Source organism: Schistocerca americana, chromosome 3 (genome assembly GCF_021461395.2).
Source record: "Schistocerca americana isolate TAMUIC-IGC-003095 chromosome 3, iqSchAmer2.1, whole genome shotgun sequence".
NCBI lineage: Eukaryota > Metazoa > Arthropoda > Insecta > Orthoptera > Acrididae > Schistocerca > Schistocerca americana.
In genome coordinates, this window is record NC_060121.1 from 430,698,330 (window position 1) to 430,710,771 (window position 12,442).

General features: G+C 43.8%; 1 protein-coding gene across 1 annotated transcript in view; it reads right to left on the reverse strand.

The window, feature by feature from the left end:
- Positions 1-12,442, reverse strand: part of LOC124607197 (diuretic hormone receptor-like) — a 575,756-nt gene that overhangs the window by 346,100 nt on the left and 217,214 nt on the right. The window contains exon 2 of the mRNA XM_047139420.1: positions 4,919-4,990. The gene's annotated coding sequence lies outside the window, so the exon portion shown is untranslated. The remainder of the gene's footprint in view (positions 1-4,918; positions 4,991-12,442) is intronic.

Genomic DNA, 12,442 nt, shown 5'->3' on the forward strand with positions numbered 1-12,442 from the left:
TTGTGGCCTGATATTCTACACCTAGCTCTTCCTGTAGCATTTGGGTTAAACCTCTGCCGTGACTGCTGCTCTAGCAACAAGAATCTTTTGTTTCCACGTGACGTTTCTACACTCCTAGTCACAAAGTCGTGTCTATGATTCTGCTGCACTCTACTTAGCTTAAAAATTGATTGAGGCTCTTCCCTTTTTGCAGAAAACAAGTCAAACTGATTACCAACCGAAATCTGAAACGTTATTTCTCAAGCTTCCTCTCTTTGCCAGTTACTTGTTACTTTCTCCCAGATCCCATTGCCTCTTTCCCCTTCAACCTGTCTATTATAATTCTGCCTGAAGGGCACAAATCTTTCTTCCTCGTTCTACGACTTTCTTGTCTCGGCTACATAATCTATAACTCCATGGAAGTGCCTCAACTGACACTTTATTGACTTCCTCGCGGTATTCACGCCAATGAAACACCAACGCACAGTCCCGACATATTTTTCTATAGAAATTAAGCTACGACAACAGCCACACAAGACGCTACTTTTACAGTAAACTAAAAACACTGCAAAAAGCTTAAAATTGTTAAAAGGTGAGTTGTACAGCTAGGTTCTAGGTGGTAGCTGGATGTGTAAAACACGAGAATGTAAACAACACACAAGTGTTCGCTGAACGTAAGTTTTAGGTAGCAGTAGACACGATGTGAATGGAAATTAAAAATTATGATATTTTCGAACGACAGTCTTAAACCGACGCTATCAATAAATTATTTAAACACTGTCACGAGTCCAAAACAACACCTAATGACTAGAGAGTGGGCTAATGTTTACGCAAGCTTGCAAAGACACCACCGAACGTCAGTTTTGAAACACAAAAGACACAGAAAGAAAGAATACTAGATGAAACATATTTATAACACCAATCTTACACAGGCACTATCCGGAACTTACGGGAAGCACTGCAATGTATCCTAAAGCTCACAGACATATTTAGTAAAGCTATAGCATATCGTTCATAGGGGTTCGGTGGATATAGTTAACCTTAGGCATTCAAATGTAGACGTTATTAAGTTATGTCTGTGGACGTTTAGAAACAGGATGTAATTTCAGTTTTATTTGATACCGACAGATATTAAGTCAATGTTATCGTTTAGTAACAGATGTAAATTTTGTTTCAGAGTTGCTGAGTTAGGCTGTCACTGACGCTTGACACAGCTCGCAGACAAGGTATGCCGCAGAAGTTAATTAACATCCTGACCTGTGGCGGTCAACCACGAATGTTTGTTCCTTTAAAGAGAGGCTCCAGCGCACCTCTGTAGGACAGACAGTGCTCCCATGTTATCCAAACATCTGTCAAGTGTCTATGGAAAATACTTCATATTTTGATATACTAGTGGAATTTGAGCGTCTTCATTTGTCATAAAACACGGTGACAGCAGGTATTAGTCATATTTTAATTTCATTGTTCCTCAGGGAACGATAAGGAATATGTTACAGTCTGGGACCGTGGAGACAGGTTATGTTAGTAATAGATGACACTGTATGTGATATGAAGTATTACAGAACACTAAATTTCCGTCCCACACGCACGAATCTACTAACAGTGCAACACTAAAGACTACTTTTAGAGTGAGGCCGCGCCCGGGAAGCATGGACTGTTGATGAACGGCCACGGCCGTAGTGACTGAGACAACTCTAATGACAGAACGATACATCATGGACGACCAGATTCCCCACGTGTTACCTCTCACTCGAATGTATGGTGATGTGAAATTCTCAACGTGACAATGTTCGTCTACAGGTCGTACCTGTCTGTGTGAACTGTCTGAATGATGTTGAGGAACACCCGTTGCCGGCAAGAACCCCAGTGCTGGTATCAAGGATATCAAGCACCACATACAGTAGATGTGGGTTAGTTTGCCTCATAAGAGGATACAAAGGCTTTATAACACCGTTTCTAGCGGAATCGCTGCACGCCTCTTGGCCACGGAGAGGGGTAGTGTGCAACGTCATACCGATAAGTACTCTCATATCCAAGTTATTCGCAAATTTGACAATTTTATAACGCTGATATACACTGAAGTGCCGAAGAAACTGGTATGGGTATGCGTATTCAAATACAGAGATATGTAGACAGGCAGAATACAGCGCTGCGTCGGCAACGCCTACTTAAGACAACAAGTGTCTGGCGCATTTGTTAGATCGGTTACTGCTGCTGCAATGGCAAGTTGTCAAGATTTAAGTGAGTTTGAACGTGGTGGCATAGTCGGCGCACGAGCGATGGGACAGAGCATCTCCGAGGTAGCGATGAAGTGGGGATTTTCCCGAACTACCATTTGACGAGTGTACCGTAAATTTCACGAACCGGTAAAACATCAAACCTCGGACATCGCTTCGGCCGAAGAAAGATCCTGCAAGAACAGGACCAACGACGACTGAAGAGTATCGTTCAACGTGACGGAAGTGCAACCCTTCCGCAAATTGTTTCAGATTTTAGTGCTGGGCCATCAACAAGTGCCATCATGCGAAACATTCAAAGAAATATCTTCGATATGGGCTCTCGGAGCCGAAGGCCCGCTCGTGTACCCTTGATGACTGCACGATACAGAGCTTTACGCCTCGCCTGGGACTTGGACTGTTCATAACTGGAAACATGTTGCCTGGTAGGACGAGTCTCGTTTCAAATTGTAACGAGCGGATGGACGTGTACGGGTATGGAGACAACCTCCTGAATCTGGGGACACTGCATGTTAGCAAGGGATTTTTCAAGCTGATGGAGGCTCTGTAATGGTGTGGTGCGTGTGCAGTTAGAGTGATATCGGACCCCCGATACGTCTACATACGACTCTGACAGGTGACACGTGCGAAAGCATCCTGTCTGATCACCTGCATCCATTTACATCCATTGCGCATTCCGACAGACTTGAGGATTCCAGCAGGACAATGCGACACCCCAAACCTCCAGACCTGCTACAGAGGCGCTCCAGGAACATCCTTCTAAGGTTAAAAGCTGCTCAGGGGAGGTCTCCACCCCCTAGTACTCTTATGGATTTATGGACAGCCCTGCAGGATTTATGGTGTCAGTTCCCTCCAGTACTATTTTAGACATTAGTTGAGTCCGGCACTTCTGAGTGCTCGCGGGGGCCCCACACGATTTTAGGCAGGTGTACCAGTTTCTTCGTCTCTTCAGTGTAACATCACACACATTCTCTTCACGTGAACAGTCATTTCGTTTCCTCTTCGATATCTGTATGCAGTGTATACGCAGTGATGTGTTAGAGAGGTATTCTATTCTCTTTCGATTTACTACATTATTCGTGCTTCTGAATGGCTATACACTCACTCCAGCTGCTTATACCCTGAATATGACTGAATGTTGTACAGTGCGATTCCGTGGTGATGTAACGAACTTTCAAGGATGATGGAAAAGGGAAAATCTATCAATGTGAGGTAAAGGACCATGGTCTGCAAACTACTGAGTCGAAAGCTATAAACAAAAATTCTTCTGATACCTGTGACAGTGAAGTACATGTGGCAGTACTGTTATTATTAAGACTGTAAGTTAGGCAATTTTCAGAGGTTTCAATGTGGAGCAAAACATGATAACAAATTCCAGTAAATATAGTCTCTAAAATGCATACCTTAATAGCTATAAGCACTTGTATGGTGGAAGAAATATGTTTCACAGCAGCAAAGAGAACAGGTGCTCATAGTTCCTGAGATAGTGTATTTTAGAACCTTTGCTTACTAGATTTATTTCTACCTTCCTTTGGTCCATGCTACCACCTCTGAAAGTTGCCTAACCTACAGTTTTGGTGATAACAGCTAAGGTAGATGTATTCCACTATTAGAGGTACCAGAACAATTTTCGCTTATAACTTTCGACTTGTTCGTTTCCGGTTCAGGGTCCCTTACCTCAAATTGATATCTTTACGCTTCTCCTGGATTCTTGAAAGTTAGTAACATAATCATGGAATCAGCTTCTATGTGGACAAGATGTAAGAAGAGAAAATATCTGTATTACATTGGAAAAACATCGAAGTGGCAACGCGGTGTGTCAGAAAGAGTCAGTTCCTCGGTAAGGAACAGTTTTTTCTGCTAGTTGCGATTTTTAGTACAAGCTGATCCTCAAGACATTAACATTTTGCCTCAAAAAAATCTGTGTGGAAAAGGATTGTCTACTGACTACTTGGAGATCAGCAGTTAACCAACAAAAATGACTATCAAGCTTTTCATTTACGTAGGTTACATATTTCAAGAATAATTTAAGCACACAGCCACCACTCAGAGAGGTGAACGCCAGTCTCAGCATTGGATATCCACTGAGAGAAGTAAACACAGGATTCCAAATCATTCTGCGCAATTATGTGACAGAGGTTTAGTTATTGCATCATCAGTTCTCTGCACACAAAATACTTTGAAGAGTACACTTCTTGGGCAAGTGATGAATATTCTCCCATGCGATCCAAACCCATCTTCTTAAATTCTACTGTACGAGCACCTCAGCCGACCGCCTACATCTCATGAGACCCATTTTCTTGTAGATATCTATATACAGGAAGAAATTTCTCCCAAATAGTATGGCAGCTGTAGTGAAACTTCTCTGTGTATACACAGTCGTCTGTCTCGACCCTACACCGTACGTTACAAGCACGTCTGCAACCAGTCATGAACAGTAATCAGCTTCACTAAGAACACTCCACACCTTCCGATTCAGCAGGAATATGTTCGTTATGTGACATAAAATGTTTACAGCAGCTGCTTCATACTCACTCAAAATTCCACGACCCCATTTCACGTAAAACATTCATTTAAAACGGTGGGTTCATATCACCAGAGACGTTAGAAACACCGTCCCTATAATTTGAGTCACACTGTTCTCTGTATTCATTAGAGAATCTTTGTTTAGTGTCTCAAAATATGTCAAACAGGAGACTTACCAAGAAAAAGGAAGCAATTTCTCCGTCTGCGGAAGCAAATCAGCCTGCCACGGGGTGTGCAACGGCTCCACCCTGAAACAGAAGAAAACGAGCTTAGAGTTGACCGTCTGGTCGACACAATGGTCATTAGAGTCAAAAGACGAATTCAGACGGGGAGGGGGGGGGGGGGGGGGGGCAGACCAGGGAAGCAAATTTTCCGTGACATTTTTCGTAGAACCATCCCCATCCCCATCTCAGTATTTATCTTACCTTACTGCTGATTAGCCGGGGATCTGAGTACTGTCCTGCAGAAAGCGAGTCCAATGTCTTGATTACTCATCCCGTTCCCTCCGTGGATCTGTTCGAGCTTTCCCCTTACGTTCAAACTATTTTATATTCCGGGCAATCTCAGCTGTTGAGATCCACGGTGTTTGGAAGACCTCTGCTAACAGCTCGTAAAATAGTTATTTATTAAAACACAACCGGTTTCGCGACCTAAAGCCGCATCATCGTCTGGTGCAATCCACATTGTAAAAAGCAAAGTACAGTGTCAACACATTTTGCGTGTATTCAGATTAATAAAGGAATGTCCAAAATATACTCGTAACGTGAAAAGAGCGTAAGCATACATATAGCTCCTAGTCAAAATTTACTATCCAGTGAATACCATCAATACTATGGCGAGCGAAAGATAACGAAAACGTGCTCCATTCTTTAAATTTTCCTGCATCTAAAAAGAAAAAAGAAAAATGTTTTGTAGTGAGCGGACACTAAAAGTCTTTGAATACGAGCCGGATTGGCGATAAAAAATTGTCGCTGCAAACATGAGCAGTCGTGGCACTATGCAAGCTTCAGATAGTGTAAGCCTGTCCAGGAAGCAACCATCATCTGGCTCTTACTAGGATCAAAGAGAAAATGCGTATTTAGTGCTTTTATGGACTTACGTGATAGCAGAATGTAAGTTAGCGTCGGCGAATCTCTGAGAAGAACAGGAATACATTATCAACGTAGATACGTGATAAGAAATATAAAGAAAATTAAAAACGAAAAATCAGCATATAAATGTTTTCAGTGCAAGGCTTGTTTCAAGCGATCAACGCTGTTGCTTAACATTTATGTCTAAAAAGCAATTAATGACGCGAAAGATTATTTTAGATTAGGGACTGTGAGGTAACCATATCTTCAGAAACCTTCGATACCACCTTACATTTTATTAATTTAAAACTAATTAAAACTTTCTATAGGTAAAACGAAAATAAATTCATCCCGAACTCAGTCTCAATTATAGGCAGTACTCTGATGAGAGAAAAAACCGATTACAATCGGAAATTCTTTGGCAGAATAATGTTCTCATCGGCAAATAACATTAAGCCATGTGGTGCAACCGGTGTAAAAATTAGCCTGCGAAGCAAGGACTTGAAACTGGTAGATGGAACGCTAAGCTAGCGTCACAACAACACAGAAGTAGAATGGCCTTGGATGTTCGGAGTGGTGTACAAAAGAGTGAATCGTGACGAAAGATAATGGAGTGCTGAGGATATGCTGAGAAAATTATCTATCAATTTCTAAAACAGAATACAGAGGACATAGCATCGGCTTGACTATGGAATAAAAAAGTTACTGAACAAGTCTAATTTCAACAAACTGCTTAAAATGGTGAAATACTGTGGTGCAGTCAATGGTAATGCTGTGTGATAGAAGGTTGAGCCGAAAACAAATCAGGGAAAGTGATAATGTAGGTCTATTACTTCATTTAATCACCTGCCCACGTTTCATCTTGAGAAAAGATCTATGCACTTAACTGGAGCTCAACATCATCTTGAAGATCAGATTATATGAATGTGTAGAGGAAAACTTATTCAAAGAAGAATAGACACCAGAACACCTTTTCAAGATAATGATGCGAGAATTTCAGAGATCAAGATTATTGTGCGCGCCGGCCAGAGTGGACGAGCGGTTCTAGGCGCTACAGTCTGGAACCGCGCGACCACTACGGTCGCAGGTTCGAATCCTGCCTCGGGCATGGATGTGTGTGCTGTCCTTAGGTTAGTTATGTTTAAGTAGTTCTAAGTTCTAGGGGACTGATGACCTCAGCAGTTAAGTCCCACAGTGCTCAAAGCCATTTGAACCATTTATCGTGCGCTTTTCTTTCCTCTTTAATCAGAATGCACCGTATGAACAATTATGAAAATACATTGCGCAAGTAAGAATTAAGAAAACCAGTACTTAAAAAATCAAAACCAGTGACAACAGAGCAGACGCATTACACTTGCCATCCAGTGCCGGGATTGTAACAGACAGGAACGGTAGATAAGGTTATAACGAAAGCGCACATTACAGAACACCGGCCACAGCCTTTATTCAGTGACAACTGGCAGCACTGCAGGCTCGTGGAGCTGTAAGAATAATATATAACCGGAGCAGAACGAATAGGATTTCGTTCCAGCTACGACATGGAGCCTAGTCGAACAAGACCAAAAAGATCGAATAAGAGAAAAATTCGTGCAGTCGCAAATCTTGTACAGTACTAGGAGGGAAGGCCATAAGCAACACAATAAATTTCCTGACCGGTGGTGTGTAAGTGTTGGGGGGCTGAAACATCACTTTTAACTCGTCATCAGTTTAACTCGACCTGCGTCCCTGCGTCACGGATGTCTACCTCACGTCGACCACGCTAAATTGGAAGGGGACTATGTCTCCATAGTCTGCGAGCGACGTATTGAAGCTAGGTTTCAAGGTGCGGGAACTCACCATCATCTCCCCCAGGGTACTATCTTCGTGTTGTGGATCATTCAGGATTCTCCAGAGAATGACGGCACAGCGCCTGATACCCAGGGTCGGCATTGGGAAGAGTGCTGGTCTTTTCTCCCTGGCTCCTAGGGACTCTATTGCAGGAGAAATTTCGTTTTTATGCCATCTTTTCTTTGATAATTTGCATACCGTGACGTCTAGCGAAAAAATGAAACTGGCAAAAAATTAAACTACATTAAATTTGCTACAAAAAAGTTCCTGTTCATTTTATCTCTGGACTTATAGTTTACGCGTTGCAGGGGATGAAAAAATAGCATATAATTATTTTCAATGGCAGAAAGTTAATGTTCAATTCTAAATGACGAGGTTTAAAAACAAATATTACTAGTTTGCAACACATTTAAGTACAGTAGAGCCGTATTAAGGTATAAACTGTGTTATAGGGGTACAATAGGTTGGGGTGGATGGGAGGAGAGGGTCGTGTGCTGGAAGGCAGATCCTCGGTTGCGTTCATGCATTGTCCTCCTTCGTAGATCTGACAAGACCCCACTTTCTCTACTCCGTTACGTCACAAGAAGCAGGTACAAGGTGATTCACAAACTTATACCGACTCTTCCGCTTCTCGTCTTATGAATCACTAGCGACGCAGTGCACAAGTACGCGCGAGGGCGTTTGTTTTCCACTAAGTGCGTTAACTGGAATAAGTTTTCAGTTACTAACAATACTTACGCGTATGGACAGACTCTACGTAAATCTCTGCACATTGTTCTATTCTGCTAGATGTGGAATGGATGATTCATGCTGGTACTGCAGTTGTAGCGTTCTTCTGGGATAGGTAAGTTCCCCACCGCAACTGTAAAAAATGGCTCTGAGCACTATGGGACTTAACGTCAGAGGTCATCAGTCCCCTAGAACTTAGAACTACTTAAACCTAACTAACCTAAGGACATCACACACATCCATGCCCGAGGCAGGATTCGAACCTGCGACCGTAGCGGTCTCGCGGTTTCAGACTGCAGCGCCAGAACCGCGCGGCCACTCCGGCCGGCACCGCAACTGTAGCTCCCCTTTCTGTTTACAGAAAAACCATACCTCCCCGGCATTCCTTATCCCGTTCTCCGACGTGATTAGACGAAACTTCACTGAGATATTTACATTGTGGAGTTATTTTTAGCTTTTTAACTGAGTAGTGCTAAGAAAGTTTTAATGTAAAATACGGTCCTATAAACAGTGGTTTAGAAGTTCTCAAGTTGTAAGTATGATGTTGTCAGTTACTTCGAATGTGGTGACGAAAGTCACGGTATAGCGATATGCACATATACAGATGGAGGTAGTATCGCGCACACAAGTTATAAAAGGCCAGTGCATTGGCAGAGCTGTACTCAGGTGATTCATATGAAAAGATGTCCGATGCGATTATGGCCCCACAACGGGAATCAATCAACTTTGAACGAAGAATGGTACTTGGAGCTAGGCCCATGGGATATTCCATTTCTTAAATCGTTCATCAATTCAGTATTCATAGACCCACGGGGTCAAGAGTGTATCGAGAATACCAAATTTTGGGTACTTCCTTCCACCAAAAATGTTCAAACGTGCGAAATCTTATGGGACTTAACTGCTAACGTCATCAGTCCCTAAGTTTACACACTACTTAACCTAAATTATCCAAAGGACAAACACACACACGCATGACCGAGGCAGGACTCGAACCTCCGCCGGGACCAGCCGCACAGTCCATGACTGACTGCAGCGCCTTTCACCAAGGAGCAAGCACTGGCCATCAGCCTTCACTGAACGACTGAGAGCAGCGGTGCTTGCGTAGAGCTGTCAGTGCTAACAGACTAGGAACACTGCGTGAAACAGCGGCAGAAATCAATGTGGAACTTAAGACGAACGTATCCATTAGGACAGTGCGGTGAAATATGGCGTTAATGGGCTGTAGCAGTGACGACCGACGATAGAGCCTTTTCTAACAGCACGACATGGCCTGCTGCACCTCTCCTGGCCTCGTGACCATATCGGTTGGACTTTAGGCTACTGGACAACCGTGGTCTTGCCAAAAATAAAAATGTTCAAATGTGTGTGATATCTTATGGGACTTAGCTGCTATGGCCATCAGTCCCTAAGCTTACACACTACTTAACCTAAATTATCCTAAGGACAAACACACACACCAATGCCCGAGGGAGGACTCGAACCTCCGCCGGGACCAGCCGTGGTCTTGCCAGATGAGTCACAATTTGAGCTGGTAAGAGCTGACTGTAGGCTTCGAGTGTGGCGTAGACCCCGTGAAGCTATGGACCCAAGTTGTTACTAGGGCACTATACAACCTGGTGGTGTCTGCACAATGGTGTGGGCTAATGTTTACATGGAATGGGCTGGGTTCTCCGGTCCATGTGTACCGATCATTGACTCAAAATGGCTATCTCCAGCTACTTGGAGACCATTTGGACCCATTCTACGATGGAATTTTCATGGATGGCAGCGCACTGTATCACTGGGCCACAATTGTTCGCGATTGATTTGAACATCACTCTGGAAGCAAATGATTTGGCCACGCCGATCACCAGACATGAATCCCATTTAACCTTACGCGATCATCTAGAGGTCAGCTCGTGAACAAAATGTGTCACCGGCAACTCTTTTGCAGTTATGGACGGCTATAGAGGAAGCAAGGCTCAATATTTTCGCAGAGGGCTTCCAGCGACTTGTTGAATGCGTGCCACGTCTAGTTGCTGCATTATGCCGGGTAAAAAGCGGTGCGACGCTATATTAGGAGGCATTCCATGACTCTCAGTGTATATACTTATGAGGTCCAACCGAAAGTTAATATGGCGTCTCACGACTCTGCGCTGAAGAGAGATGGCCTGTATGTGACGTAAGTCGCATTCTTCTATTTTATTCGTCTACGTTCAAACACACTCTCAGCATATGTGACATGCTATATACAGGTTGTTACAGAAAGGTACGGCCAAACTTTCAGGAAACATTCCTCACACACAAATAAAGAAGAGATATTATGTGGACATGTGTCCGGAAACGCTTACTTTCCATGTTAGAGCTCATTTTATTACTTCTCTTCAAATCACATTAATCATGGAATGGAAACACACAGCAACAGAACATACCAGCGTGACTTCAAACACTTTGTTACAGGAAATGTTCCAAATGTCCTCCGTTAGCGAGGATACATGCATCCACCCTCCGTCGCATGGAATCCCTGATGCGCTGATGCAGCCCTGGAGAATGGCGTATTGTATCACAGCCGTCCACAATACGAGCATGAAGAGTCTCTACATTTGGCACCGGGGTTGCGTAGACAAGAGCTTTCAAATTCCCCCATAAATGAAAGTCAAGAGGGTTGAGTTCAGGAGAGCGTGGAGGCCATGGAATTGGCCCGCCTCTACCAATCCATAGGTCACCAAATCTGTTGTTGAGAAGCGTACGAACACTTCGACTGAAATGTGCAGGAGCCCCATCGCGCATGAACCTCATGTTGTGGCGTACTTGTAAAGGCACATTTTCTAGCAGCACAGGTAGAGTATCCCGTATGAAATCATAATAACGTGCTCCATTGAGCGTAGGTGGAAGAACATGGGGCCCAATCAAGACATCTCCAACAATGCCTGCCCAAAAGTTCACAGAAAATCTGTGTTGATGACGTGATTCCACAATTGCGTGCGGATTCTCTTCAGCCCACACATGTTGATTGTGAAAATTTACAATTTGATCACGTTGGAATGAAGCCTCATCCGTAAAGAGAACATTTGCACTGAAAAGAGGATTGACACATTGTTGGATGAACCATTCGCAGAAGTGTACCCGTGGATGCCAATCAACTGCTGATAGTGCCTGCACACGCTGTACATGGTACGGAAACAACTGGTTCTCCCGTAGCACTCTCCATACAGTGACGTGGTCAACGTTACCTTGTACAGCAGCAACTTCTCTGACGCTGACATTAGGGTTATCGTCAACAGGACGAAGAATTGCCTCGTCCATTGCAGATGTCCTCGTCGTTCTAGGTCTTCCCCAGTCGCGAGTCATAGGCTTCAATGTTCCGTGCTCCCTAAGACGCCGATCAATTGCTTCGAACGTCTTCCTGTCGGGACACCTTCGTTCTGGAAATCTGTCTCGATACAAACGTACCGCGCCACGGCCATTGCCCCGTGTTAATCCATACATCAAATGGGCATCTGCCAACTCCGCATTTGTAAACATTGCATTGGCTGCAAAACCACGTTCGTGATGAACACTAAACTGTTGATGCTACGTACTGATGTGCTTGATGCTAGTACTGTAGAGCAATGAGTCGCATATCAACACAAGCACCGAAGTCAACATTACCTTCCTTCAATTGGGCCACCTGGCGGTGAATCGAGGAAGTACAGTACATACTAACGAAACTAAAATGAGCTCTAACATAGAAATTAAGCGTTTCCGGACCCATGTCCACATAACATCTTTTCTTTATTTGTGTGTGAGGAATGTTTCCTGAAAGTTTGGCCATACCTTTTTGTAACACCCTGTATTGCTCTGCAAAGTTGGAAATGCTTACCGACGTGCTTCTTCCGCGCTATGACGTCGAAAACATGACACGCTCGATGCTCAACATCCGAATGCACGGTCCATGTGCCGACAGCTTAAGGCCTGCAAGGGCAAGTGATCAGTTATTCATTTGTTACCCCGGTACACGCATAACTACATGACTCTCTTTCCGCCGGACGCGCATTACGTGTGCCAGTACCATCTCTTGCAACAGACAATAACGCCAGAGTCCGACCAACAAAC